This window comes from Brachycentrus maculatus, unplaced genomic scaffold (genome assembly GCF_059751285.1).
Source record: "Brachycentrus maculatus isolate JH-2025_06_01 unplaced genomic scaffold, ASM5975128v1 h1tg000201l, whole genome shotgun sequence".
Lineage (NCBI taxonomy): Eukaryota > Metazoa > Arthropoda > Insecta > Trichoptera > Brachycentridae > Brachycentrus > Brachycentrus maculatus.
In genome coordinates, this window is record NW_028280952.1 from 835,107 (window position 1) to 850,702 (window position 15,596).

At 31.8% G+C, this 15,596-nt stretch overlaps 1 protein-coding gene across 4 annotated transcripts in view; it reads left to right on the forward strand.

The window, feature by feature from the left end:
• Positions 1-15,596, forward strand: part of LOC148307360 (uncharacterized) — an 82,502-nt gene that overhangs the window by 56,993 nt on the left and 9,913 nt on the right. The gene's annotated exons all lie outside the window — the stretch shown is intronic.

Sequence of the window (15,596 nt, forward strand, 5' to 3'; positions counted from 1 at the left end):
CTTCCATTTACAATATCTATTAAACCATACCCGCTGCCTATGTGGAGAGTATGGAGTCCACAAACTGTCTCCAAGTTCTTCTGTCAGCCACCAGCTCCCTTGTATCTCCCCAAGTCAGGTCCGCGTCCCGAAATTCAGACGAAAATTGCCATTTATAATAGAAAACTTTTTTTTATTTTTTTACATTTCAATGATGAAGAAGAATTTGGAAGATTTCACAGGGCTTACGACCAGTCGTAGGCTGGTTTAAATTATTACACGTGTAGCATTTACCATTCTACCTACGATTGACAACCACATTTCTTAATTTTAGCACCTATAATTGACACGTTCTCTCGTGAGTTCTCGGTAGCATATATTGAACTTATTCTTATTAGTCTTGGTTATGATGTAGAAGTAAAAGGATATTTATTTTATCTAAGTAACTTTGTGAGCATCGTTTAGGATAGTTGGCTGTGGCCTATTCATGTAAACTGCTCCTCATTTACCTCAGTGATGAGAAAACCACATGAAATCTCAGAAAACTCAACGGGAAAAGACGGACTGTGACTTGGTTTGCTTGTCAGGCCTTCAGTTCCACTTCGATAGATGTTTCATCTCAAGTTGAGACACCTATAATAAGTAATATTCCCAAGATTATTTTTATTTACATAGCTGTATAATAATCTCAGTCTTCTGTATATAAAAAAGATTTTTGTAGACATTGATAAAATCCCCTTTATACGAGTACCCTGCAATGTACCCTACGAATGTAAATATGAAAATTAATGCCATCCTGTAAGCCTCGTTTTCATTTGTATGATTTATCACACAATACTTAATTCCAGTTTAAGGCGTAACCTGTCAAAATATGCGGGCAGAGCGCTAAGGGACGGGTAATTTACTTATCGTAAACACAGTTGAATAATTCAATTAAAATCGATATGTGACGAAAATGTTAGGGTATTTATAATTACAATTTCAAAGCGTCACTGCAGTTGATCAATCGCACGTGCATTGCAGTTCATTAAACTGAAAATATTCTCTTTCCACTCTGTATATTTTTATAATTCAATTTTTATAGAGTGAATGTAATACTAGGTATGGAAGTATGGAGGACCAAGGGATGGTAGGAGTTGGATCGATATAGTACACTGACCGTAAGGTTGGGGGTTGGTGGACGCTATTTAAATAAATTACGAACTTTTAATGATTTTCGTTTTGCATATCTGCCACCCGGCGGAGGAAATCCGAGGCTTGTAAAAGGTACGATTACCCCTCTTGTTCAAGGCTCAAAATTTTATAACAATAAAAAAAGCTTCAACACGCAGTGAATACCTATAATCTTCAGTGGAAATTCTGAAACAAAAATTAGCAATTTAAATCTTCATGAATGCCTACATAATACGAGGGCATTGGGTGCAAATTTAGAATTATTCACACGAATTACTGAAATATTAAAATCAACAAATTTGAAACGAAATATTTATCTAAATTATTATTCAAACATGGTTTTCAATAGTATTTGTTATTTTAAGAAATGGTTTATTTGTTTTTTTGTAAATTATAAAAATAAAACTCTCGTATAATACCACTTATTGCGTTTTATTTAAACATAACAAGTTGCAAAAATTGCAGCTGTTTTCATCGACAGGTAAAAAGTAAAATCGATGTTTTTACCATTCAACTATCGATGAAAAAAACTGTAGTTTTCGAAGCTAGTCGTATCTAATGAAATAGTAGTATTATACAAGAGTTAAATTTAAAAAAAAACTAACATGTCATTCCACAAAGTTAACGCGGAATCAATAAAAAATATCTTTATTGTTGTTGTAATAGTTTTAATTTTTTATTGGTTCAGGGTTTAGATCTAATGAGTATACATTTATAATATATATTTTATTGTGTTTAGGTCACAACATGAGTCATGCTACAAATAATGTTCAATGATACAATATTTGAGTAACGAGTTATCTCTCTAATAGAGCGTACTACTCATGTTTAGGGAGGAAGTCCGTTTCATAAATATATTTCCAACTGAAATTATAATTTTACTTTATTAGGTAAAATAATGAGTAGACTTAAAATTATTAAAGCCAGAGGGAAAATATAAACAATATACATATTACCAATTTAAGTAGGTACTAATCTAAAAATAAATTTAGAAGACATTTAATCAAAATTAAAAATTAATCTTGTTAAATTATTCAAATACTATGTATATAATACTATGTATATACTATGTATATTACTCATATATGTGTCTTTACTTCTATACAAATACTGTAAATATAAAATTTGTGGGCATATTGATGAAAAGTATATCATGGCAAACGAGTGTGGCGTTCTATGTTCTCTGCCTACCGTTGCTGCGAATCGGCATGATGATGGTAGTAGTTTAAAGATAATAATAAAAATATGCGCCTCAAGAAATAATACTTATTGAAACTTTTGTAAAATTTTACTAAACGTTCAATTAAACTCTCAAGATATATAATTAAATTAGGACATTGTGGAAAAGTGTATAAAACGTTTAGTTTTGTGTTCCCATCTGGCGGGTTTTAGCATATAAAATGCAAGGGATCTCGGTAAACACTTGAATAATGTAGACGGCCTCTGAGTAGAGTAGTATTTTATAAAATGTCCAGGGAGGGAGGTGCACCCCGGGGAATCCCGGGATTGTTAGCCCACTTGGTCCGGCTCCGGTCGCCAGACACCGGTCAGTTTGCGCAGGGGTTAATGTGTAATGAGGTATAAAGGGTAGTTCCGCCGAACCTTTCCAAACTTATCACACTTCTTTAACAAGTTTTACAATAAATGTATGTTAGTTATCTATTCTGCCGAAACACCTTCCTGCGACTGATATAAAAACTTATTTATTTTTTTACAAAAATGTTAATAATATAAGTATATAACCACTCACCGTGAGTGGTTAAATACTAATATTATTAACATTTTTGTAAAAAAATAAATAAGTAATAATGACTAACCACAAAGTAAATGCTTTAAATATTAATAATATTGAAAAAAAAGCTTTCAGTTAGAATCATTATACTTCTTCTTCAAACCCCTATCCGCACCCGATGGTGCATAGGGCACTGCATTATGTAAACGCAGTGTTATCTTGATCGTTACCATATGAAGAAGAGGTGATCAGCCTTCCGCTTCAGGTACCAGTCCAGGGTAATATTGAATAAACATTCGAATGAAAAAAATAATTTATTTGACTTCCTCTGGGAATCGAACCTGGGACCTCCAGTACGGTAGCCGAGTGTGTTGACCATTACACTACGGAGGCGGACAATCATTAATATAATATATAATTTATTGAAGCTGCTGACGAAAATTGTATTTTTATACAAAAGGAATATGGAAGTCCGGGTATTTACAGTCTCGTGACCTATCATGACTGGATCAATTATCACTGAATACATTGTTTAACAATAATTCTACTCATGAATGCCAAATATTTGAGTGAAATGATAATTTTGTAAAGAACATTTTTTAGTCTGAACGCTGAAATTTGTATTCTTATTTCTGTCATATAAATATTTCTTCTCTTTACTCTCATCCTCTTTTAATGGTGTATAGGGAACTGCATCGAATTGATGCAATTTAAGTTGATTCATAATTATATGAAAGTAATCAATCTTGCGCTTCAGGTATCAGTCCAGGTGATATTAAATAAATATTAGAGAGAGAGGAACCTCTTGCATAGTGGCTAAACGCGCTAAATATGTAAAAATAAGTATATAAATATAATATAAATAAAAACAAATTATATAAATATTTATAGCATTCAAAATTTGAGAAACATAGATGTTAATCATGTGTAGAATGGTGAACGATACACAATGTATAAATGATTACTTAAACTAGTCAATGATAGGTCGTTAGCCATGTTAATATTTAGGCCTCAATTTAATCATAACAATATTTTTTTTTGGGAATGTATTTTGTTACATATAAAAAGATTTTTTTATCCATTTCAGTCCTAAAAACAGTTTTACATTTTAAGATATTTCCGTGTATTAATCTTTATATCTTGTTAGGTGCATGATTTATTTAGTCGTTTTATCGTCCGTTGGTCAGAACTACCCTAAATCGACCATTTTGATATCTGAAAACATCACGTTCCGTCCATCCCTCGTGAGCCTTATGCAAACCACTCAGCTCTGTCCACCTCCGTCCAATGTATTCAATATGCAAACTAACTTTTAATGGATTCTACTGCAAATGCTTCGGCAGGTTTACGGCAGAATTAATATGATTGATGGTTCGGATTAAATGGTTTCTGGATTTAATGATCTGTTGAAATTGATGGAGTGGAATTATAAATACCCGTCTCGCTTCAAAATTATCAGACTTTGTAAAAAAACTCTTTTATTCGAATTCATTTCATATTTTTCCAACTGACAACCAGACACCGGATTATTCAACCTACGGATGATATATCTAAAATTTAAATGAAATGTAAGGCTCTCTCTCCTATGATATAATAATATGTGAACTTATTAGGAATTAATCTCATCAATGAGGGCACCAAAGTCAGCCAAAATTCCAAATCCATCAAAATTGCAACAAACCTATGAAAGAAAACCAACCACAGTGCATATATCTTTAAAAAAATATAATAATAATATATCTTTACATATATGAATAACCTATATGAAATAACATATATGAAATAACATATATGAATAAATATAAAATAATAAATAAAATAAAACGATTCGTGATTTATGTACATTAGACGAACGCGCCATTTCTGGGGGCAAAGCTTTATGTAGGTTAGAAATAAATTATAAAATAGGTTTATTAAAAGCTCACAATAATGTTGATACTCCTAGCTGAAACTAGCGAACGCACATCTATTATTCCCTTTTGAAGATAGACAGTTGCATCGGATTACGTATGTATAATTCTGCTTCATTTGGTTCGGAATTAAATTATGGAAAAGCTATAAATTCAGAGATTCAACGGGTACTAAAGCCTTAATACCAGAAGAATGGGCTATGAAATATATTCACATAATATTACGTTATGGTAGACAGTTATTTCCTTTCCGGAATTACTACACCCACGGACAAAACTCTTTGTTCACTGTAAATAATCAAATTACTCATGAAAATAAACAAATTGATCCACAACAAACATTTCTATATCAAATGGTTTTATATTATCCAGTTAAAACTAATATTTATCTAGAAAATTAGCGTCGCTCTGTATCCTATGTTCTTGAAACGATTTCAAAAGCAGTCCAGTTCGTTACACTTTACAAAATTTCCATCGACAATAAGTAGAAAATAGACGTACTTTTATATTTCTTGTAATTTCTCTATGTTTTCGTTCAAACGTCAGTTTGATGGTTGGTTTTGCTATTATAGTAAATAAATAATTTATGTTTCTTTAACTCTTTTTGATTCCCGATTAACATTACTTACATAAATATACGAGTATACCAGTTACTACCTGAAAATGTCAAACATACTGTAAAAATATTGTAAAAATAAATTCGAATATTGAAAGTAATAACAAAGATTGAATACGAGTTAAATATGAGTTTTTGATTGAGTTTTTTATTATTATTTTTCGTTTTGATAAAAATAATCATCGGTATGTCTCTTTCTGGAAATCAATTGTGGGATTATTAAAAAAATAATGAAATTCGTACGTTTGCTTTCTAACGTTAAATTAAAAGATCAGCACATTTTTTTACTAGAGAGAGGTTTCTTTAATCATTTGGACACTGAGCTATGGTTTAACAACGCATTCCGGATGTCCTGAAAACAATGCAATATTGCGAATAACAGACCGCAATAGGGTGGAAGAATTTATGGTGCCAAGCGAAATGCGCTCACCAGATAATATGAATGAATGAATGAACCCACACAAATTTGTGGAGGTATGGTATTTATTGCTTTACTTTTTATAACCTTCTTTTTCTTCTTCTGACTTTTGTCTACAGTCAATAGTGCACAAGGCACCGAATCAGATGAATGCAATATGAACTTGATCGTTATTTTTTTAGGTAAGGTAATCAATTCTGCACAGTAATATTAAATAAATATTACAGTAAAAATCTGTTACACTTATTTCGGTTCCCCTGGGAAACGAATTAGGGACCTCCAAGAATCGCCATCACACTATGGAGGCGGACGAAACATGTAATGTGAAATATACTCGTAAGTACGAGTACCTCCTTTGCTTACAATTTTCTTCATGCCCTAGAATTTAATTGTTTTTTTTTTAAACTATTTAATGGGCGATCGATAATCATAGTGATTTTAAGTGATAAACGTTAAAACACAATCCCCATCCTCCTCTATCCTTCGCTCGTCTATTCAACTTAGCATATCGACTATAATACATGTCAGGGATAATTTTGTCCAATACCTTTTAATTTATTTAACTTGTACATAACATATACAAGGTTATTGACAAAAAGTAATATATTCAAACTAACCAAAAAAATATTTGTCATTGTGCTTACTATATGTATATAGCTATTTGAAATAAGTTAGCAAATAGAACCAATTTCTATTAGTGAAGATGAAATCATTTGTATTTGTCCCAAAAATTATTTTTATTTATTTTAGTATTTTAAATATTTATTACCACTACGCCATTACAGTAGTCGTAAATTATATTCAAGTATAATATTTTGTAATAGCATTTTATATATGCATTGCACACTTTGCATGAAACATGAAAGGAATGAGGCAATTCCGTATCCTGAAATATTGTACGTGACTTCCCGAAAGTGCAGTGTGTTCTTATCATCTTGAAAGTTTGGGGAAAGAATTTGGGTTAATGGGTTTACCGCGAAATGTTTCCCGCTTCTTGTTGTACTTTTCGGAACCTTTTTATTACCATGGAACGCCACTAATGACGTCACTAAAAGGGAAACCGTATTTATTTTCTCAGCGTGCCATCCGGACGCCCTATTTTTTGTCAGATAGAGCCTTCTAACCACTTATTGCTCACTTTAGGCCATCTACAATTCACTTAGCATAAAGTTAATGGCTACTATACATAGGTATGATAATGTTTAGTTAAATTAAAACAATATGAAAATAATGTTTTAACGTTTGGTTAATAGATCTATTAGCGGTGTAAAGTTGAAAATTATTATGTGCCTCATTTTGTACACACACACACACACACACACACACATGCACACACACACACACACACACACACACACACACACACACACACACACACACACACACATTCATATTCGAGGTGAAATATATTATCAACGACAAATTAAAAATATTTATGAATCAACTTAAGTATAATTTTTTGACATCTCATCAAAGATGAAGAAGAATATGGAAGTCTGGGCATTTACGGGGCTGACGACCGTCATAGGCTGGTTTAAGTGATCACTTTACACACGTGTAACATTCACCAATTCTACCCATTATTGACAACCACACTACTCAAATTCTTGGAAGTTCTATATACTTATATGAACTAATTTAGAAACCTTGTTCTTGAATCACTAGAACTTCACTAAAGACATATATTGGTGAGATGTAAAGAAGCTTTTTATTAAGCAGAAACTCTTATATTGTGATTATAATCCAGGATTCGGATCTCACATACTAATATAAGAGTTTCTGCTTAATAAAAAGCTCCTTTACATCTCACCAATAGATGTCTTTAGTGAAGTTCTAGTGATTCAAGAACAAGGTAAATGCCCAGACTTCCATATTCTTCTTTATCTTTGATGAGATGTCAAAAAATTATATGAAAATATCTCCTGTAATTGGAGATAATCCAGATTTTGTGAATAAGTATTTGGACAATATCTCTTGTAATTGGAGATAATCCAGATTTTGTGAACAAGTATTTGGACACACTCAAAATGTTGTAAATTCAACTTAAGATTGAGAAGTATCAGCTATTTCACAGTTTGAAAGTTCTTTAAACTTTATGAAAAAAAACAATATTTCTAGTATTATAAATAAGTCTCTAGTAGAAATTTTGATTGATTTTGAAACAGTTAAAAGATTCTTGAGACTCGTCGCATTGCCTTCATGTTATCTTATACAGTACGTTATGAACAATTGGGGTAATAATGCTATTTTTAGGTAGGCTTGCACAATCTCTAGATGTCCATACATCATGTTGTATTAGAATTCGCGAGAGTCTCTCAATGTCACACTTTCATTGGATTGTTTATTTATATTTATAATTCTTAATGAAAATACCCAACAATTGATTAATCAGCATAAAAAATACATTGAATATTAAAAACAAAGAGGGCCTAATAAAATTTAAAAACTAAATCAAATTCCGGAAAAAAACTTTGGAAGAATACTTATTTTTTGGCGAGGATTTTTTCCAGGGTTTTTACTAATAATTAAAATACATTGAAGTACATATCTGGGTCTGTATTAAAGGCTGCATATATTCAGAAAACGTCGCTTGACTAAGTGGGTGATTCCGCACACTAACACCCTTAGAACTTGAGCCACCTATACTGAAAGCCATTTGCAAGCACTTAATGATGATGGTAGTGCGAATACGTAATTATGACTCACGTTAATTACCCCGATGCATAAATTAGTGTGTGCTCTAGAAGGAGTTTGAATACCCATTGTGTTAACTTTTAAACAATTTATTGAAATATTTCGAAAAGGACGCTATTTTATTATATTTCTTATTGATCCAAGTCCAGTTGATTGATAAAGTCCACTTATTGAACTATAAACCTTGTACATAATAAGCAAAGTAAATAATAAATGCAACTCTCATCCAAAAAAAAATATGACTTCACTCAATGCAAGGCCAGCTTTAAAAAAAATGGTTACCCCTTTTTAAAATTATAGTTATGCTTTATCTGTCTTTTAAACTACTTATATTTAATATAATATATTGGATTTTTTTTTCAATATATAATGAAAAAATATTTTTATCATTTTTTTTAAGACTTCCCACCTTTCAATAACTGGGGTACTGCATCATATTGAAGCAGTGTTATCTTGATCGTTACTTACATGAAGGCAAGGTGATCACTCCTGCGCTTCAGGGACTAGTCCAGGGTTGTTAAATATTAGAGTGTAAACTACTAATATTTATTTTCACCCCCCTGAGAATCAAACCCGAGACCTCCAGCACAGTAGCTACACACGCTAACCATTATACCACGCAGGAGGACGTCTGTGCCTTAACGACACTTAATTTTTTACTTTTCGGCATGCATTCCATATCGTGTCGTGGCCTACCTGTGTTGTGCGCCGGTCGGTAAGTTCAGTGTTCATAGGTACAAGCGTATCGAGGCAATTTTTCCTTACTCGTACAAACAGCGCGCTGCGCCGTCAAAAGGAATAATTGATTTTAATATTGTATGATATGTTCTTCTTTGGGAGTTCTATTTGAGGCTCATTTACCCCCCATGATGGTTAATAATACAGCTGTATAGTAGCGATAGGAAACATCAGCACAACACTGAATGTAAGAGCTTTTGAAAAAATCGTCAACGGGATTGATTCAAATTAAAATCAAAGGATTTATACATTTTCCAATATCTTCAAAACATAGACGAAATTTTGAAATTTCTTATGTTGTTCATGTATGCTTTAATCAACCGTTAATATAAGTATATCCTTAAGGTAATTATATATATATATATATATATATATATATATATATATATATATATATATATATATATATATATATATATATGTATATGAAACCCTTATCACATACATGGTGCATAGAAGATTGTTTCGTAAATAAGCAGTGTTATCTTGATCGTTTAATACATGAAGGAACGGCGTTCAGGTACCAGTCTAGGGTATATACTCCACATTAAATAAATATTAGAGTGAAAAATCACTTATATTTAATTAAAAAATTAAAATCTTTTTCAAATAAGGGTATAGCCCCGAGTGTATAACTGTTATTCTCCTTTTTTCTCTCATTCATATCCTACTCGTCCTTATTAATTTCCTCTCCCATAGAGTAGTAATGTCCTTCGCTCTGAGCTCCTCTACTTACGTCATCCGCTTCTCATCAAAAATATTATATATATAAAAAATATTTTTGCGAAATTTAAAAATTTTGCAAAACCTCATGAAAATATTAGAGACAAATGTCTTTTTTAATTTAAAATAAAGACACGATATTTGATTGTGTATTTCTCTAACCCTTATCCGTACATAATGGTGCATATGGCATCGCATAGGGTCAGCGTGTACTTAACTTAATCGTTGATTATATGACGGCCATGAGATTATTTTTGCAAATCCGTACTTGAACAAGCATGTCTACTCGTAAGCGCTACACTACTCGTATATGTGTTCAAGTCGGCAATATGTTCAAAGTTAGATTTTTGCACTTTTTTAAATGGTGTAAAAATGTGTGAATTATAATTAACCTTTCAGCGCTTAATTCTCTTTTGCTATTTCATAAATAACTCTGATATAATCAAGTTTGCTGATTGGCAACAGATAAAACCGTACATCACAAACATATTTACCTACCTATTATCTGCAATTTCCGATTTCATCAACCAAACTCATTAATTTCTAAATAATCTTCCTGAAAACACACTTTCCCTGTAATAACACATTTTGGGTGCTATTAGGGATGCGACATCGCACTGAAAATATCGATGTTACTCAACATAATACGAAATTATGATGATCGACATTACTCTATCGTTAAAACATGTAAAAAAATAAATGAAATTTTAAATAAAAAATACTATTCCACAAATGCCTTATGATATCGGAGAAAGAAATGTATTCACAGGCTTTGAGTTTTTTAATGCGCAGGCACAGCAAGGTCAATACTTTGCTACCGTTTTCCTCGAAATTCCAAATTTACAACTGCTCGCAGTCAAATGCGGGTAGAAAAGAATGGAAATTTTAACTATGATGTACTGGCGTGAATTTTACTACTTTTTTCAATATTTTATTACACTTCGCGGTCACGGTAATATCTCTCTGCAAGTTTCATATTATTATTAACTTAAATATTTTTTCAAAATCGTACTTATAAATCGAAATTGAACGTGTAAGTATGCATAGGTATTAAAACGATTCATAAAAAATATGTTTACTACGAAAGGTGGTTTCTGCTGTGAGATATATAAATTATTAATTAATTATTGGCCATTAGAATATAAATATTTTTTTAGAGAGCATAAATACTTTTGAACAATATGTGTATTTATTTTTTTACCGCAACACGTTTCTTTTTTATAATACAAAATTAAAAGGTATGATCATCTCCTTGATATTTCTTTTAAAAATAAGCATTTTATTATGAATTTGTAAAAATTAATCTTAAAAATGTCGTTAAATTGGTATTGCTAAAAAAGTAAAAGTGGGTGTTTTTTTCGATATATCGAAATTTGTAAAACATCGAAGTATTGTGTACATCCCTAGATATTCCACCAGAGAAAGCTGCTTTGAGTCCGGAAGGAAGCTCCAAATAACTTTGTGGGAAATTAAACTTTTTACTTTGCAAAACCGCTCGCGAACAAAAAGTTTATCTGATAAACTTTGCACACGAAACGGTGAACGAGGAGAAAAGTGCTTAATTTATGGCATTATTTAATAAAAATTGTAAAATTATTTTTAAACAAAGTACAGGAATAATAAGTGCCTCCTTAGGCCTTACATTTTTCATAATGATTTATCGAAACATTATATTAACTCCTTAATAATTTATAACTGTTTTTATTTTTTTCTATATTAAATTGAGTTCTTATTAATATTTGCATAATTTATCATTAAAGTATTATCATTTTACTTGTAAATTTTCACGTATTCCTTACTACCTAGATATGTTTACAAAAGGTAACTTAATTATGTTTTAATGGATAAAAACTCTAAAGGGTGATCTCTACCTCAACTGCATTATCGAGAACGTTTTTTGTAGTAATAAAAATTAAGTCAAATAGAGCCATTTCCATAAAATACTCCCACAAGGGCGCTTTGTAGTTATAAAATTTTGAGGTAAAGAAAATGAGTAATATACTATCCGTAGTATATATTGCTGTTTGTTTTATTAGCAGACAGCAGGAAATTTTGTGAAGAAATACAAAAAAGTATCGTGGTTATTTTAGAATACCACATTTTGAATCTAGTACATTTTCATGTCAGCTTATCAATCAGAAAGTTTGACATTTCAACCGTGAAGAGAAAGCATTAAAAGAAAATATTTATGCCACTTTTTTGAAGAAAAACTAGTGCCAAGAAGTCTAGTATTCAAAATTCTCTGCTGTTCTCAATTAAAACGAATAATGACAGTTTTGTGTCCAAAGTGTATTATTACAGAAAACATTATGATTTTATTTCTGTTTTTTTTTTTATTACTGAAACTCGTTTGTTTTGAACATTTTTTCGTTTTAAAATGTAGGAGAATAATTTAACCTGCAAAAAAATCTGCTTCGCTATAATCAATCACCGAGGCATTCACAAAATAATTTCAGACTCAAGATTACGAAGTGTTAAGGAAAACACTACTGTGACGGCACACATAATCCACATTTCACAATTAAATTGTGAACTGTTAGAAAAGTATGTTATTTTTTTTATAATTTAACCTTTATTTATGACATTTAAAAAATGCATAAAAAATAATAGAAGAATCCATAAATATAACAAAATTTTATTTTTTCTTGAAGGTTCACATTTTTTTCGATCTCAACACCGATCATATAATAGAAAATACATACGTTAGTTACAGTCGTAAGAAGTTGTTGTATTTTAAATATTTATCTTTATGTATAGATAAATATATATTATTGTTATTCTGTATTAGCTCATATAGTTTTTGTGTATATTAAAGTGCAAAAAAATAAATAATAACATATTTCAAACGTAAATGTGGGGACTGACCGGAGTCATTTCGTCGTAACGTAACACGTTCCGATGCGAGCATTCGTATAGTCAGAACAGAGTTCCGAGTGCTCCATCCATAGTTTCGGATGCTCGCCGCGAGCGATGCTACGACGAAATGCTCCGGTCAGTCCCCACCTTTACAAATGCAGAATTAAGTCACATCATATTTAATTGTATTGTAAGTAATATAATTAACTACTTTAATTTAAAATAAAATACTAATTATTATTTAATAATCTTAAGATTCATCTTCGTACCGTAAATGTTGCCTAGGTTTGATTTGACATAAGCGATTTTTCACCCTGATATTTAATACTACCCTTTATCGGTACATGAAGCGCAAGACTGATCACCTCGCCTTAACGAGCAAGAAAAGAATGCTTCGATACGATGCAGTGCTCTATTTACTATTGGGTGCATATAAAGAAAAGAAGAAGAGGAATCATAAAATTAATTTATAAAAAAAAATGTCGAAAAGAGAAATCATTCTCAGTGGTTTTCCCCCTTAAAAAATAGCAGAAATGCGTAGCAACCGCAGAAGTCAAAACAATCCGTTGCTAAGGGAGAAAGCACAACGTGAATCCGTCTTAGGTGAAAAAAATAAATGAAAATGGCGTGTTCATGTTCATATTTTAAAGTCCAAGGGTCACTTGGTAACCTTAGCTGACCGTGACACCCGCGGCGAGAGAAAGCTCCATGTTTCGGCTAATATTCGCCAACGCCAATGTGACCTCTAGATGTCGCGCGATTTTGTTTCTGGCCGATTAAGCCAGTCCGTCTTGCAGCATGTTCGACTCAACTGGCGGTCGGGGTATGGAAAATCTTTAGTTTTTCCGCCGGTTTTCGGTTAAGCCGGATAGATAAACGGGATTATCGAGCAAGGTGATGTCAACATATACATACGAATTAAAATTTACAAAGGTTTTTGCATTACACATTATACATATTATATGTAGGTACATATTTACAAACCTACTGATTAGGCTTATCTAATAAAAAAATAGTTCATTCAACGTTTTGACCCGTTGGTTTTACTATGGTCAACAAATTAAAAGAGAAATTGAAATTTTAACTCTTAAATACATATCAGTTTAATTATTATTTTGTAAATTACATATGAAAAAAAAGTCCGCCTCCGTAGTGTAATGGTCAGCACGCTCAGCTACCATTCTGGAGGTCCCGGGTTCGATTCCCTGGGGGGGGGTCAAATAATATTTTTTTTTCACTGTAATATTTATACAATATTGCCCTGCACCGGTACCTGAAGCGGAGGGCTGATCACCTTTCCTTCATGTGTTGACGGTCAAGATAACACTGCGTTTATATGATGCAGTGCCCTATACACCATTGGGTGCGGATAAGGTTTAGAAGAAGAAGAAATTACATATTCTTATGTTTTAAATAAAAACTTTATATTTTTTGTATGGAATTTTCGATACAACGTCAAATTTTAACAGAATTAATATTAGTAATTTGTCAGTCTAATATTTATTTGATATGACCCTGGACTGGTACCTGAAGCGGAATGCTGATCACCTTTCCTTCGTGTATTTAACGATCAAGATAAAACTGCTTTTATAAGATGCAGTGCCCTATGCACCATTGTGTGTGGATAAGGGTTGGAAGAAAAAGAAATATTTATACGAGCATAAAAACTCAATATTTCAGTTTTATATACATATTTTCTTTGAAGCAATTTTCGAATTAACCTAAGGGAGCAAAAAAGCAAGGTTCATGGAATTGTCGTTATTTTCGCGCCTCACACCCAGTTTTTCTAACATACGTACGTAAATTTGAAAGTAGCTTGATTTCCGGTTCTAATATCCCCCCAGCGATTATCCTGGCGGTGGTAAAAGTGCCAAGCTGTAATGTTCTAGGTCACTTCGCCGTTTCTATTTTCATTAGTTGGTACAGGTGTAATTTCCGTTAGAAAGTAAATTTATTATTTTGTTTCACTTCAAAGGTCAAGGATTTTCAAACTATTTTCATTTGTCCGCACAAACTGAAAAGTTAATAATGATAAAGAACATGAAATACCTACTACGTTTACTATTTGTAATAGTGTCGGGTTGTAGTCCCATAGTTAGTGTCGCGGACTCTTTTTCGGTTCAAACCCACTTTACCAGAATTTGATACCTATTTCTAATAATGAGCCGCTTAGGCTCACGGAAATAGTACGAAATTGAAGTATTATTTTCTGACATTTCATGAAAGATGAAGAAGAATATGGAAGTCTGGGCATTTACCGGGCAGACGACCGTCATAGGCTAGTTTAAGTGATCAATTTACGCACGTGTAGCATTCACCAATTCTACAATTGGTTCATATATATATATATAGTACTTCCAAGAATTTGAGTAGTGTGTTTGTCAATAATGGGTAGTTATGTTATGTTATATTACAGGACAGAAAGTGTTATTTTTACATTTTGAAGAAAAGGTATTGTTTAATAATTTTTTGAAATATACTAAATACTTTCAAATGGAGAAAAAACCTTCAGGTTTTACCTAAAAAGATCACAGTAAAAAGTTCAATAAGTGGCTTGATATTTATTTTTAATACATTGTATTATATTTAATAACTTTAAAAACGTTCTCCTGAAAAATCAAGTTATTTTTTATTTATGACGTTCTTGAAAGGAGTGAGCGATGTGTAGAATGGTAAATATTTCAATTTATAAGGTGATCACTCAAATCAGCCAATGACAGACAGTAAGTACCCTGGCTTTAAAATATACCTATATTC